The sequence below is a fragment of the Cuculus canorus genome, chromosome Z (assembly GCF_017976375.1).
Source record: "Cuculus canorus isolate bCucCan1 chromosome Z, bCucCan1.pri, whole genome shotgun sequence".
In the NCBI taxonomy this organism is placed as follows: domain Eukaryota; kingdom Metazoa; phylum Chordata; class Aves; order Cuculiformes; family Cuculidae; genus Cuculus; species Cuculus canorus.
In genome coordinates this window covers 68,435,347-68,449,077 of record NC_071441.1, presented here as the reverse complement: position 1 = coordinate 68,449,077, position 13,731 = coordinate 68,435,347, and the positions used below count along the sequence as shown (strand labels likewise).

Below are 13,731 nucleotides of genomic sequence, written 5' to 3'. Positions count from 1 at the left end.
GAGTCTCAGCCTATGCTAGAGCCTGTTGGCAGAGGTTATAGGGCTCTCTGAGCTAGGATATAGGAAAGTATGATGACGTACTCATGTTGTATGCCATATGTCGCACAGCATGGCATCTCTTTTCCCTCCCAGGGATATTGGAGAGGGAGGCCATCATCCTCCCAGCTTACTGGTGATTTCTGCTGCCACTAAACCAGGGTCAGGCCACGATGGCCTTGTTGTTGTGGCTATTCTGCAGTGGCCTGGCAGTTCTTCATCTTCTCTCCCCATCTGGACCCAATAGCTGCATGCAGTAAGAAGTCACACCAAGCCCAGGAACTTAGGGAGAACCCCATCCAAGCTGGAGCTGGTTGATCTCCTGCCCTAGTTGGGAAGCAGGGTCACCCAGCAGGGCTCCCATCACCATCTGCATTTCCCAAGAGAGAAAAATGGGCCCTGGGGTTTCATTGGTGTCAGGAGATCCCCACCAGGATCCAGTGCTTTACTAGTGGTTTCTCTCTAAGCCCACCTGTCTTTATTGCCCTTTATTCTGGGTTATTCTTCCAAAAACAGAAGGCGATTGAAATGGCACAAAAGCTTGGGAGGAAACAGGCTGAGGAAGCCTGGGGAAAGAAGATTTAGAGATCATACTGGATCCCTCAGCTCCTACTCACTCCAGTCTCTTAAAAATATGTAGAATTAAAAACCCTTCTATCTTTATGTACTGTAGACTCCATCTGTTGCCTGCAATAGGTAGTCTGGTGAGACAAAATAGAAGAATAATAGTATTTTCTCTGTATTTGGAGTTGAAGAAGGCAGAGCTGGGAGCACCTTCAGCCATCCTAGGCTCCACACCTCTGGAGCTGGTCTGGGAAGCTGCGGTGAATCCAGGAGCATCTGAGCATCCCAAATCACTGACTGATCTTTTCTCTTCCTCTCCCAGAACCTGGGGTCATGTCCAGGCTCTGACATGGTGTTTTCCAGTGTGACCTCCAGACAGCTTGCTCCTGGGTATCCAGTTGCCCCTGGATCTGGCACAGAACATTCTCCCTTCCTACCTCTCTCATGATCTGAAGTTAGTTTCCTCTAGATGGTAGGAGTCAGGAGTACTTGGATGTGACAGATCAGCATGTGCTTTCATGGATCCCACTGTCGAGCCGGATTTGGGATCCGTCCTGTGCTGCAGTAGCTGTGTTAGAGGATGAGACCTGAGTGGCACAGCAAGCCCTCTTTCCTGCAGTTGCTGTTGTGGCTTTTCTGCTGGCAGAAAAACTGTCCTCAATTGTAAGGATAAATTGAAACCAAGGAGCAAACACTATGTGCTGAGCTGGGTCAGGCTGACAGTGACTATTGGTGCTTGGTCCTAATCCGAGCCAGCTTGTTTAATGTGCTGGTCTGTGAGACGGCAGCTTCCCGCTGGGAAACAACGCTCAGCTTTGCTTGTCCTGTCTTTGGGCAAGGAAAAGACTTTCTGGAGGCGGGGATCTGTGATCTCGGCTGGAAGCCAAGGTAAGTCACCTTCTCCGCAGGGTTGTTTGCACAGCTGTGGGTGGCCGTGCCCGCTCCAAGAACTCTACATTCTTCCTTGAACTGAATATCCAGGACAGGCATCCCTCCGTGCTCAGCGCGCTTTCATTTCCGTCGGCGAGCTTGGGAAGCTTCACCAAGCATCTGAGCACAGGGGCTGACCCTCCATCCCGCCACTGCTGTTCGTCTGGCTGATGGCAGCATGATGCAAGTGACTCCGTGCTGTGAAAGACCACCAGCACTCTGTGCCTGCAGCCCCTCATGCTTTCGAGTACTCATGCAATTGCTCTCCTTCTGCTTGCATGCTCTAGTGTGATTCACTAGGGGCTGGGCTGGTGGAGCAGGAGGCTCTCTGCCACCTCCGGGTGCTGACAGCCTCCCTGCTCACAGCCTCTGCTGTCACCCAGCACATTGTTTGCTTTCTCGCCAGCCTTCCTGCCGACCAGCGAGCCCTTAGCTCCATGTGGATTTTATGGTGGTGCCTCTGAGACACTGACAACCTGCTGACATCCGTGGGTTGTGGTTTTTTTATTTGCTTGGCTGCCTCCGTCACCCCAAAAACCCAGCACTAAGTCCAGCTCTCTGCTGGTAGTTACTGTGAGATTTTCATGTTTTCTCTCTGTTTTTTCCTGCTTTGCAGAGAGCTTTAATTCTGCACTGTTTTTTCCTGAAACTCTGCAAAGTGGCAAGCGTCGTACCGACGGTGCGCTTGGTCAGCTGCTGGTGTTGACCCTGGGTTTTACTACAGGCAGTTTATTTTCCCAAATAAGTTAGTTTCCAAGATAGCATCTGTTTTTTATGAGATCTGATCAAATAAGGTGGTGTGTGTATGAGTGGCAGGGGGGTGGTGTTTTTGTGTTTGTACATGTATTTTTAAAGTTTTATAAATAGTGGAGTAATGAGTTTTGATTCTTCCAAAACTGCATCTCTTGTGACCATGATTTTGCTGAAATCACTACTGAATCCAGAAAGCAAGTTGTTTCTCTGAAACGAGAAAAGGGCCATATGGATACTTATACCTCGAAACAATTACATCTTAGTAGTAGATGCTGTTATTTTCATCACCAGTGCAGAATTATTCTTTAGTTACCTCATCCACAGCACAAAGGCTTTCAGCTTCAGAGGTTATGGGTGAAAACCAGATACTCTTGCAAGCAACTTGCTGGCCCATTGAAGCTCTTCAGCAAACAGTAAGAGGAAGATAACATGTCCTAGAGAGCTTGGGCTTAGTTTGCAAATAACTTGCCTGGAATAAAAAAGGTTATAGGTTTGAATTTGCTCTTGTAGAGAGATGGAGAGAGAAGCTACGTGCGAATTTCCAAAGGACCTCAGGGCTTTCATTTGTGCACAGTTCAATCCTGTGTCAAAAAAGGACTAGATGGAAATTTGCTGTTATTTAATTCTTTTAAAGCTTCAGCTGAAGGAAGAAAACTGAGCAAGTGAAAAGCACAGCTCTCTGGTGTTAGTTTTTGGAGGAATTTCTTGGAATAAAATTAGAGAGGAAAGGAGGAATAGCTGAAAAATATTTTAGTGGTAGAAGATGGGACTCGCCTACAACCCACTCATTTATCGGTGATTAATAAGCAATGTGCCAATGGCGCGTGAAGACCTTGTTACTTGTGGCTTACTATCTGGGTAGATTGAAAAGTACGTAGCCATCTCTTCTCATTTATATTTTAGTGCTATAAATTCTTCTCTTCCTTTTCTTTTTCTTCCTTCATGTGCATCCCTTCCACTCTTCCTAGGCTGGCAGCACCAGACTATGTAGACATCATCCCGTGGGGTGGGGCTGTCTCCTCTGTGGGAAGTCTTACTGATGAAGTCAGAACCAGAGAGATGACAAACTTGCTAATCTTCTCCAGGTCTCAACAGTGCTTTGGCGAACGATGCAGCCCACAGGGATAAAACCATCCCAGTGAGACCTATTGGTTTATGGAGCAGCTTCTCCTTTCCCTCCACCTTTACAGAGGCATGTCCACTTGTCTGGATGCAAGCATTTAATCTGCTCTCTTGCAGTGACCCCCACAGAGCCCACACTGCCAAGAGAGATAACAGTGTGCTGCAGCCACCCCCTCGGCACATCCCTGGCTCTAGGATTTGTTTTTCATTTCCTCTTCCTCTCCCTTCTCCCTCCTGTGAGACATAAGGGTTTGGCAGCAGATCCTGTCGCCCAATTTGCTTTCCTGCAGAGAATAATTTCTTTGGGGTCTTGTGTTAGTGGCGACGAAGGTCTGAGCCAAAGCCACTGGATGTCTTCTCGGAGAACACGTGAAATAGCAAATGTGTGCTGTGCAACCTAACCTCTTGCCTCCTTGCCACTCTCCTGGAGACCACCACCAGCTTCCCCAGCTTCTTCCTTGCAGTTCAATGCACTTCAGTTTTCTTGACATTTTTTAACCTATTCATAGAAACCTGTACAAAAAAGGGAGGCAAAAATCTTAACACTGTGAGACAGATTGGCAATACAGCTGGTATTTCCACTAACTTAGAGCAAGCCAGCATCAGCTGGAACCAGGATTTTCTTTGCAAACCCCAAACCAACCCCACTTTCTTGCTGATTTAGCATCTGCACCCAGGCTTTGTTGCTCAGCTAGGCCTGTGTCCCAGGTGCCATTGCAGTAATTTCCAGTTTGGTACCAGCTGTCCTGTAGGCATCTCTGAAACCCTGCCCGTGTTACAAGAATACAGTCTTGCCTTCAGACACTGGCTTTTATAAGGACTGGAGCTGCTGGTCAGGAGCAGCTGATGTTTGACATGATGAATTTCTCCCTTTTCTGGGAATTACCAGGAAGCGGTTCGTGTAGAGGGGAGGATTTGGAGGATCAGGAGCTCGTGCATATATGTGTGTGTGTATGCCTTTATAAGGGAGATGGAAGAGGTAAAGCCTTTCGATAGCTCAGTAAAGGGCCGAAGAAAATACAGCCTTGAGCTTTGATTGAAAGCCTGGGTAATGCTTTACCAAGAAAATGCTACTTGCTGTTGTTTGCACTGCTGAGTGTTATTTACCCAGTGCCTCCTGCCAGCAAACGTTTACATCACCCAGGAGCAGCTTGCCCAGAGTTTTCGGCAGCAGGAACCTGCCTTTCATTGTTGTTTCTGGCTGCTGGCAAGGCACCCAGCCCAGCCTCCCGAGAGGGAGCACATCGGGATGAAGGCACTGGGCTCCCTGTGGCTTCATAGAGGGCAGCTTATGCGCTGCTGGCTCCTGCTTTACGTTTTTCTGAGGACGCAGCATTCTCCCCAAAACAGTTGCAAAATATTCTGTGGGCTCAGTGCTCATGAAAACACTTCACCCTTTTTGTGTCTTTGCTCTGCCTTCACCTTGGCTCACTCAGCTGTGGTCCTGCTCTTGATGGAGGAGAACTCTGGTGCCACAAATGAGTAGCACAAGGTTGAGGACTGTCTTTCTGCACCCAATCTGCCAAATGCATGTTTTTGTGTTGGAGTTCAAAGCTGCCTTTCTGTGAGGCCACGCATCTCCCGTGCACACTTCTTACCTTCAGCTGAAGTATTTCTGAAAAACAGATCCAGACTTTTCATGGGAAATTATTGCGAGGTATTTGCTCAGTTCTTGCTGTGTGTTGTGGAAGAGCAAATGGTGCCTTGCTGAGACCCAGGAGTCTCTGCTCAATCATCTGGCCGTACTGAACAATGGAACAGATAAGAGATAGCTGCCTTATGTTGCACACTTGTGTTTTCCCAGCCTCTCATTTGGGAGGAGGTGAACGTAAGCAGAGATTAGTCTGTTAAGCTGTGACAGTTCATTAAATTTCTTGGACATTTTCTCTGAGTTTCTTCTCCAGGCATGGCTGATGACGGAGCAGAGGTGTGTATGTACTGCAAGACAGAGCAGGCAGTGGAAATTTTCATGATTTTGATTTCCAAACTTCCTTATCTATTTGCAAAGCCTGCTGAGTGCCTGCAAGAACTGTTGCATTTCAGATACTTCTATTTTGAAAAGTCTGTGGAAGTACGTTTTTCTTCGATATTTTTTGGCTTGAAGAGAGCCTCATTTTTGTCAGAAACTGATGGCTGAGGCTTAGACATGTAAAACTTGGTGAAATTAATGGGAGCCATGCCCCAAATCTCCAGCATGGTTTTTAAGTCCTCTGACGTATAAACAGGGAGTCTAGTTTGCAGCTGGCTTTTAAGTCTACTAGAGGAACACCCCAAAGCTTGAAGGTGAAGTGAGAGAGATGCTTACATGGGAGGAAAAGAGTCATGCCCTGTTCCTCATTTAATGCCTCATTGCATTAATAGCTGCACAAAGAAGGGTCAGAGCTTGTGGACACCCTTGGATGAAGAATGTCAGGACACGGTGGGACCGTGCTACTTGGTATCACCATCACATCAATCCCTCTTGGCTTTGAAGCCTGTGTAACCCCTTTGTTTGGACTTTACAAGGAAACTCCAGCTTGGAGGACTCGCTTAGAGTCTTGCAAAGGGTTTGAGTGCCCTGTTGAGTAACTGTGGGCAGAAACATGCTCCCAGTTTTATTTTTCCCAGTATGGAAAAGGTCATCATTGAGGGGAAATTATTTGCATGCAAAGCTGTGCCACCCCGTGGCCCATTTCACCACATGTAGAGCACAGAAGGGCAGCTGAAGGGAAGATGTGTAAGCATCTCTGTGTAGCTACAGAAATCTCATTTGATCCTCAGTGGTGGGAAAGGAAACGGAGTAATAACCCAGGACAGTTTAATAGAGTTTGGGTGAAATACTGTTGTTTTTGTAAGCTGGTCTCTGTCTAGTGAGGGCTCTTTAGCCCTTTTGTTGTGCTTGGCTCTGCTCTGGATGTTGGCACCAGCTGCTCTGCAGGTGCATGTGTCTTTGGCAGGAAGGAGCTGGGATTTGGGGATTCGCCTTCACTGCAGAGTGGGGAAGAGGAAAAAAGCAATGAGAGGTTATATTTGTGTCTTGCAAGTGAAGAAGACCCTTTGGGAAGGGGGAAGGACACAGCCCAGGGTTCAGTTCTGTCTAGGACAGCTGGCTAGAGGTCAGGGTCGTATCCCAGTGGCTCTTTCTCCCTGCCTTGGGACAAAGCAGGAGTGGATCCCGCAGGCTCTGGCACTGTAGAGCCCAGATGAGGCCAGCTCCTGTGAGCAGAAGTTTGCCCTAGATCTTAGAGCAGCTGAGACTGGTGTAATAGCAACTATTGCCTGTAATGCCCCCAAAATAATGAAAATTTGGGTGGGGGGCCATTTCCAGAGCTGAACCTATAGGGATGCAGAGACAAGAAATTTTTGGGGGTGTTTGCCCTGCAACTTCCTTTCATTTTCACTGCCTTCCTTGCTCCCTCCTTCCCATTTTGCTCTATAGCAGTGGATCCTGGATACCAGCACCCCAAAAGTTTTGAGCACAAAGCCCTGGTGCCCCTGTGAAGGCAGTGATGCTGAGCACTCTCAGCTCTTTCACCCTCCCTGCTGGCAATGGGGCTGCATTCCCAGGACAACTAGTCCCTGTGGTCCGCAAATGTGGTTTATGGAGGGGATCACTACTCTGAGCATCCCTCTGTTTGCCCACCCCTGCTCAGTTTTGGAGGACAAGGGCTAGTGGGAATGGACTGAGAGCCTCTGGGCACAGACTGCTTGTTCCAGCAGGCAGCGGGAGAGGAAGAAGCTGATGTTTCCTCTAGTGAAATCCTGCATTAGAGCCAGAAGCAGCAGACCTCTGTGCGCTGGCGTGGGCCCAAGGCGTCTTTGCTTCCTGCCACCCTTTCAAATTAAGCAAACGATTCATTTTATTTCTTTAATTTTCCAAATGGAAGTGAATTGGCCGTGCTGGCAGGTGCCTGATTGACGTTCCAGGGAGGATGGGAGCCGGGAGCCGGGGGGGAACTTTCTACTCCACGCCTGCTACTGCCCTCCCGGAAGCATAAGCAGGGGCCCAGCATTGTCACTTGGGGCACAGGGGCCACTTTGCCCTCCTAGGAATAAGCAAGAGATGCCCAGGTTTCATACCACAGGTAAGACAATTGTAAGTCTGAGCTTCTGTGAGGCCTTTTTGGGGTGGAGAAGTGAGCCAAAGCACCCCCAGTGCCCTCTATTAACTCCCGGCTTTCGATGTTTTATGAGTGTGGCTTTTCCTCCTGCTTTTATTATGCTTTGCTGAGCCTATCTCATGCATCTGCTCAGTTCCCTGCTTGTGTCAAGGGGACACGATCAATAATGACACTGGCTTTACCTGTGAAGAGGACCAACTCATCCTTTGCAAGGAGATTTTGGGGTGGGGTGCTCTCACAGGGGACCCATGGGTAAAGCCATGCAGCCTGCCCCGCTCAGCCCTGCCACTGTTCACCCTTGCTTCAGGGCTGAAAACCCATCTGTGTGCACCCATCTTCACCTCTAAATCTTCCTAGCTCTGCTCACGGGTGGGTGGCTCTCTGTAGAGCCAGCTACAACTCTGCCTGCAGCAAAATAAGTGCCAGGAAATGGTGAGGGGAAGATTATCCCTGCTACATGGCAGCAATTATCAAGTCTGTGTGCTGCATTGGTGAAATGAACGGCAGCCAGTAGCTCACCGCTGGAGTGTGAGGCGTGTAATTAAGTCTAGCTCCCCAACCTCTGTTAAATCTCAAAGATCTCTTCGTAGTCTCTGGCACTGGAAGCTCTCTTGTGGCTTTTTGCCCCTGCTGCTGCTTTTCTCAGGGCTGTCTTTCCTCTTAGTTGCCCTCCCTTGTCTCTTGGTGAACAGCAGCAGGATAGAAATCCTCCCCCTGAGCTAGGGCGCTGGAAATGCAAAACCTTGGGATTTTTGGGCACCATCAGCTGTCCTGGAGCTGAATCACGCTCCACAGCACTACTGTTCCTGCTGAGGGTGTTTTCACCTTCACTCCATCACCCCTTGCCTTCTCCATGTGGTTCCTGAGGAGATCTTGAGGGCACAGTAGACCTGGCTGATCTTGCAAACCACTGAGCTGCTCTGCTGGGGCCACTGTCAGCCCCTGTGTGGGGAACACGAGAGCTTAGTTGTGTCATGATGATGACCCCAGCCTGGCTATTAAAAACAGCAGGCCTTTTGGATGGGCAGAAAAAGCAGCTCTTACAATTACCTCACTTGTTCTCAAGAAAAGGAGCCCCTCCCCACTTGCAAGCATGGTTCTTTGGGCCCATGCTGGTGTTCCTCTGCTTTGCAAAGGTATCACCAGCAGCCAACCTGTTTGTCGCAATGGGGAAACTGAGGCACAGCATGTTTATACGATGCATTTGGTGTTGCTCAGCCTGTATCTCAGGCCAGAGGGGGCTTCCATCAGGGCAAAGGGACAGGGGAACCCCTGGCACTCCTGTGCAAATCCCTTGGTGTGATGGGGTGCTACCAGCCACACCCCTTTCTGCAGCATTCTCCACTGTCCCAGCAGCCGGGCATCAGCTCTGCAACAGCTACAACATTCATCATCCAGAGACAAGCCTGAGAAAACTGGGCCTCCACTCTTCCCAGTTCCCTGCCTACGGAGGGCACCGTCCTCTGTTTTTTGTGCAAAAGCATCCACAGTTTGGAAGAGGATAGGAAAAACCCAAGCTGTCTGTGGGCTGTGTGGCAGCCAGAGGGATGCAGATAAAAGCTCTGCTGTATACCACCGTGATAAATTTCATCTTTAGCTAATTTAGGGGTAAAAAGGGAACTCACCAGCTGGATTTTGTAATCTTGCAAGGGTGAAGTTTTCTGGCAGACACTGGAGCTGGCTTAATTCTACATGGGCAATAGGAATGTGACAACTTAACTGGGGAGAGTTCTCTGGAGGGGGAGCAGGAATCAATAGTTGTTGGGTAAGGCGCTCGTTTTAAGATAAAGTCTATTTGTTAAATTATAGTAATTTGATTCTGTGCAGCCTCAAAGGCAGTTAATTGTGAGCAGCCTGGAGGGGCAGCATATTCTACCCTAGCTTGAAGTCAGCTATGCTTGAACGCCAGCTATGCCCTTTGGATGTCCTGGGTGGATGTGGTGGCAGTGCTGCTGTGCCTCTGCTGCAGCTCAGATGAGAGGGAACTGAGCACTGGAGGAGGCCAAAGGTTATGAATTCAAGCCCCTAAGCGTGTCCTGTAATCCCTTTTCTGGCCTGGAGTAGTGGCAGCCTCTTCAATTACCAGGGTATGGAGGCCTGCAGGGTATGTGTTTCCCAAAGGCCAGCCCAAGGCTGCAGGGAGAGAGGCCAAAAATACTTGGCTTATTTAGACACCATGAGGACTCGCCTTACAAGGCTGGAGAGTAGTTTGTTAAATGAAACAAAAAAAACAACTCACCCCAGGACTAGAGGATGAGTTTTGCACACTGGGGTAGTGGGGAGGTCTCTGTGGGCTCCCCAGGGCTAGCACTGCCCAGATGTGTATTCACAAACCTCCCTGCTCTTTTCCTGGCCCCGCTGGGTCACAGCTTTCCAGGAGCTGATGCTGTTAAGCCTTTGCCTTGGCCTGACATGGTCTGAATTTAGAGACGCGTCGTAAACAGGAGAAGGTTCAAGGGAATGCTGTGGCTCCTGTACGTGTTTGAGGAGGGGGCTTTGGTGCTGCATGGTTGAATGGATGATTTCCCTTGCCTGATGGATTTTGCAGACTTGCTGTGTGCTCGTGGTAGCACATGGCTTCATGGCTCTTTGGGCCATTTCATTTGGGAGTGGATCCAGCAGTGGATCCAGTGCCTGTGTATTTTTGAAGGAGGTAGGAAGATCTGGGTCAGCGCCACATGTTTTCTACTCAACATCTTGCTTAGGACATCCTTTATTTTAGTGTTTGTTCCCTCTGCCTTCTCTGGCCCTTCCTTTGCTCTCCATCTGTGTGAGCACATCTTGCCTCCACTCAGTGAGACCTGCCTGCTACTGTGCGTTTGGGAGACTTCCACAGGCTGGCTCCCTCCCTGGCTGGCTTTATCCAGCTCCTTATGGATGGATTCACACGGATGTCCTTGGCACTGGTACCCAAAAGCAGCAAGACGCTGGGGAGAACAGGGTTGAGATGAGGAAATCAGGCAAGGAGAGCTCTTCATGGCACAAGCAGTGGGATGTTCTGCTCATCTCTTGCTTGTGATATCTGCTGCATTGTGATCAGATGGGTGGTGTTTGAAGCGACCTCCAGAGCTCTCAGGAAGGAGTGTGGGAGCTGATTTAGTGTTTTGCCATGGGTCCATGCTACAATGGTCCAGCAGGGGAACAGGAATGGGTGGGCCCTGCATTCCTCTCCATCTCTGAAATGGGGCTTAAAAATCCACACAATAAAAGCTCATGGCTAGTTCATCCTGTGTCTCAACTCTTCAGCGCTGCATGGGGCCTTATGGCCACAAATCATGGGCAAGCAGCAGCCACACAGGGAAACCTTGTGGAAGGGATAGGTTGCATTTCTCCTGGGAGGTGATGGGGACAAGGGAGGAGGGAAGGAGTTGTAGCTGATGTAGCGACATCAGCATCCCTTCATCAGCAGCCTGGAGATGGCAGGGAAGGCCTCTGTGGAGGGCAGTACACAGGGAGGATGGTAGGAGAGTTGTTCAAACCTCCTCTTGGTTAATAGGGGGTCAAACCTCCTCTCTGCAAGCAGCACAAGGTGGTTTCCTCTGCAGGCTGGCTGGCTAGCCGTGCTCACCCAGAGTTTTCAGCCTTCTGCATGAGCTGCACCGTGCTCTTCTGTCTACCTTCATCTTCCATTTGCCTACACAATTGTTGGCCCCTGGATAGGGTGCTTGAGGGTTCATCATTAAAGTCTGCCTCCAGCAGTAGCTGGGCTTTGGGGGCTGCTGCTGGAGGCAGCAGCATCAGGTCTTTGCACTCCCATATTCTCGTACAGGGCATAGCCAGCAGCAATCCTGGTCAGAAAGGCTCAGCCACCATTCCCCGGCCTGGGAGTGACATCAAGCTCTGCGTCAGGACAAGCAGCTCTGGCAAAGCCAAGTGTGGAGCAAGGCGGGCAGTGGGGATGTGCTGGGGTCTGGGAGTTTCTAGACAGATCCAGCCAGTACAGCCAGAAAAGTCATTTGCGTGTGGGCTGGATGTGGTGGTGTGCAACAGGCTTTGAGTTTGCACGTGCAAACAGACATGTATGTTCATTCATGCACATCTCAGAGGGATGGAGAGGGTGCATACACCTTGCACACCCTAGGGCAAGTAGGCGGCTGTTTCTGCTCGCAGCCTCCTTGGGGAACAGAGGCGCACACGTGACAATCTCCATGTCTTGTACACCGTCCGTGTTGATCTCATGTGTTGAGATTCTTGCAGGCACCCAAAGGAGTCATCGAGCTGTGCGCTGATCACTGCACGCTGCCAAAATCCTCTGGAATCTGCTCCCCTGCGTCGCCCCTTCCCAGGTCAGCGTCGGGCTTCGAGGCAGCAGGTGCTGAAACCCGTCCCTCCTTGCGACCTGCCTCCCTTGCTTTTCCAGCACATTTTCCGGAGGTCAGTCATCCCCTCCTCGCTGCTGGATTGCTTTCCTGCCCCTTCCCACCTGCTCCATCCACCCGGCAGCTTTTTTGGAGCTGGAGAGCAGCTATGGGGGGGGCATTGTGAGAGGGGGAACATGAATCTGAAGGAGAAATCCTATTCTGGCTGGGGCTGAAATCTTAGAAACACCATGCTCTGACCCAGGAGCTCTCGAAGAAACAGGGCCGAATATGGCATTAGCTATTTCTGGCCACAGGTGGCTATTCCTGGCCCAAATCCCAAGGTCCGTCCTTTTTCCTTGCCTCCTTCACTGAGCTCTCGGGTGAGCTTGGTGCACCGTGCACACTCAGCGAGCTATAAATAACAGCAGTCGTGGGCGGCCTCTGAGAAGGGCACCGGGGAAAGCATCCCTGGTTCTACATGCAGCCAGGATCCCCTGTCCCAGCCCAGCCAAGGGCAATGAGGAGGCTACCTTCCCCTCGAGGGCAGTAGGATGCTGCAGCGCCACCGCTGTGCTTTTTCTATGAGGTTTTGAGTCCCAGAGCCCCTCTCTTCCCTGCAAACAGCCTGCGGGGCTTTCAGACTGAGCAATTGCTTGGGAATGGGTTTATTTTTTTAATATCCCTTGCAAGCAGCTCAAGCTCAATTTGCTTCCCTGTGAGGCGCATGGGCTGGGATATCTTTTTTTCCTTCCAGATCTCATTTCCTCTGGGTATTGTTGAGCAACCCAATGGATGTGGTAGAGGGAGCATCCAGGTGGTGGCAGCTCCTCTAGAGCCTATGTGCAGCCACAGCCTGAAGTTTTCCTCGCGCTTTTCTCCTCTTCTCTAGTCTCCCTTTCCTGCTCCACACCCTCACTTTCTCCCCACTGTCTTTCCCCCTTTCTCATGCTGTTCTGTTCCCTCTCTCCTCTGTGCTTCTCATCTCTCCATCTTTCTCTCCATCTCTCCCCTATGCTCCCACACCCTCCCCTCCATACGCCCACTATTTTTGCCTTCCTTGTACCCCAGCCCCTTTCTCTCCTCCGTGCTCTCCCTGGCCTCTCTCTCCAATACAGTACTATTTTGCTCTGCAAACACTAGCTGTCTTCTTTTTCTTGTGTTGTAACAAATGTTTCTGCAGCACTGTGGAGATCAACGGAGCTGCCCAACAAAAGGACCTTTTCATTCTAGCAGCGTGATGGAGAACGACTGCACTGCTAGCTGGAGAGGTTGACTCTCAGGCAGCTCCCATGCCTACATCCAGCCACCTTGCTGGTGTGAGCATTGGGCCCCCATCCCTGGCTGGAGAGCGGCGGGGATTGCTTAGTAGTCTTACAGTTGCTCTGGGTTTGTTTGGAAACACCGGTCTTGTTTTCATTTGTACTCCCCTCCTGCCTCTCCTGCTGCAAAACTGATGTAATTGGAGCAGGAAATTAAACATTTGAAGCGTTAACGTGATAATCTGCTGGTTTAGGCTGTGGATGGGGCAGGGAGCTGGGAACTGTGTGTGCAGTTGCTGCCTGGCGTGCCAGGAGGGAGAGGAGACACGGCACTAGTGGGGTCTCCCCAGCACTTCCCACCCTCTTGCCTCAGCCAAGGAAACCTCAGGGAGGGCTCTCCTTCAGCACACTCTGGCCTCAGGTACTCTTTAGACTCTTGGTTAGGACAGTTGTGTTTTTCCTTTGGTCTTGATAGCCATGCCTCGTTGCCCATGCTAGTGGGGCCAGGACCAGTCCTGGTGTATGTCTGCACCCATCGCTCGTCTTTCTCAGTGCTTTGCTGATGCTGGTGGTGTGGGAACCAGCCAGGCACCTGAGCGTATCCCATGTCTGTAAAACCACTGTTTGGGACAGTGAACTGGAGAAAAGAAAATAAAAAAAAAAAAA

The 13,731-nt window shown here is 50.2% G+C and overlaps 1 protein-coding gene across 4 annotated transcripts in view; it reads left to right on the top strand.

The window, feature by feature from the left end:
• CNTFR (ciliary neurotrophic factor receptor) overlaps positions 1-13,731 on the top strand; it is a 215,172-nt gene that overhangs the window by 71,282 nt on the left and 130,159 nt on the right. The window contains exon 1 of one of the 4 annotated variants that reach the window (XM_054055159.1): positions 1,378-1,488. The exons of the other annotated variants lie outside the window; for them this stretch is intronic. The gene's annotated coding sequence lies outside the window, so the exon portion shown is untranslated. Of the gene's footprint in view, positions 1-1,377; positions 1,489-13,731 lie in introns of those variants that run through there. 4 annotated transcript variants of the gene reach the window in all.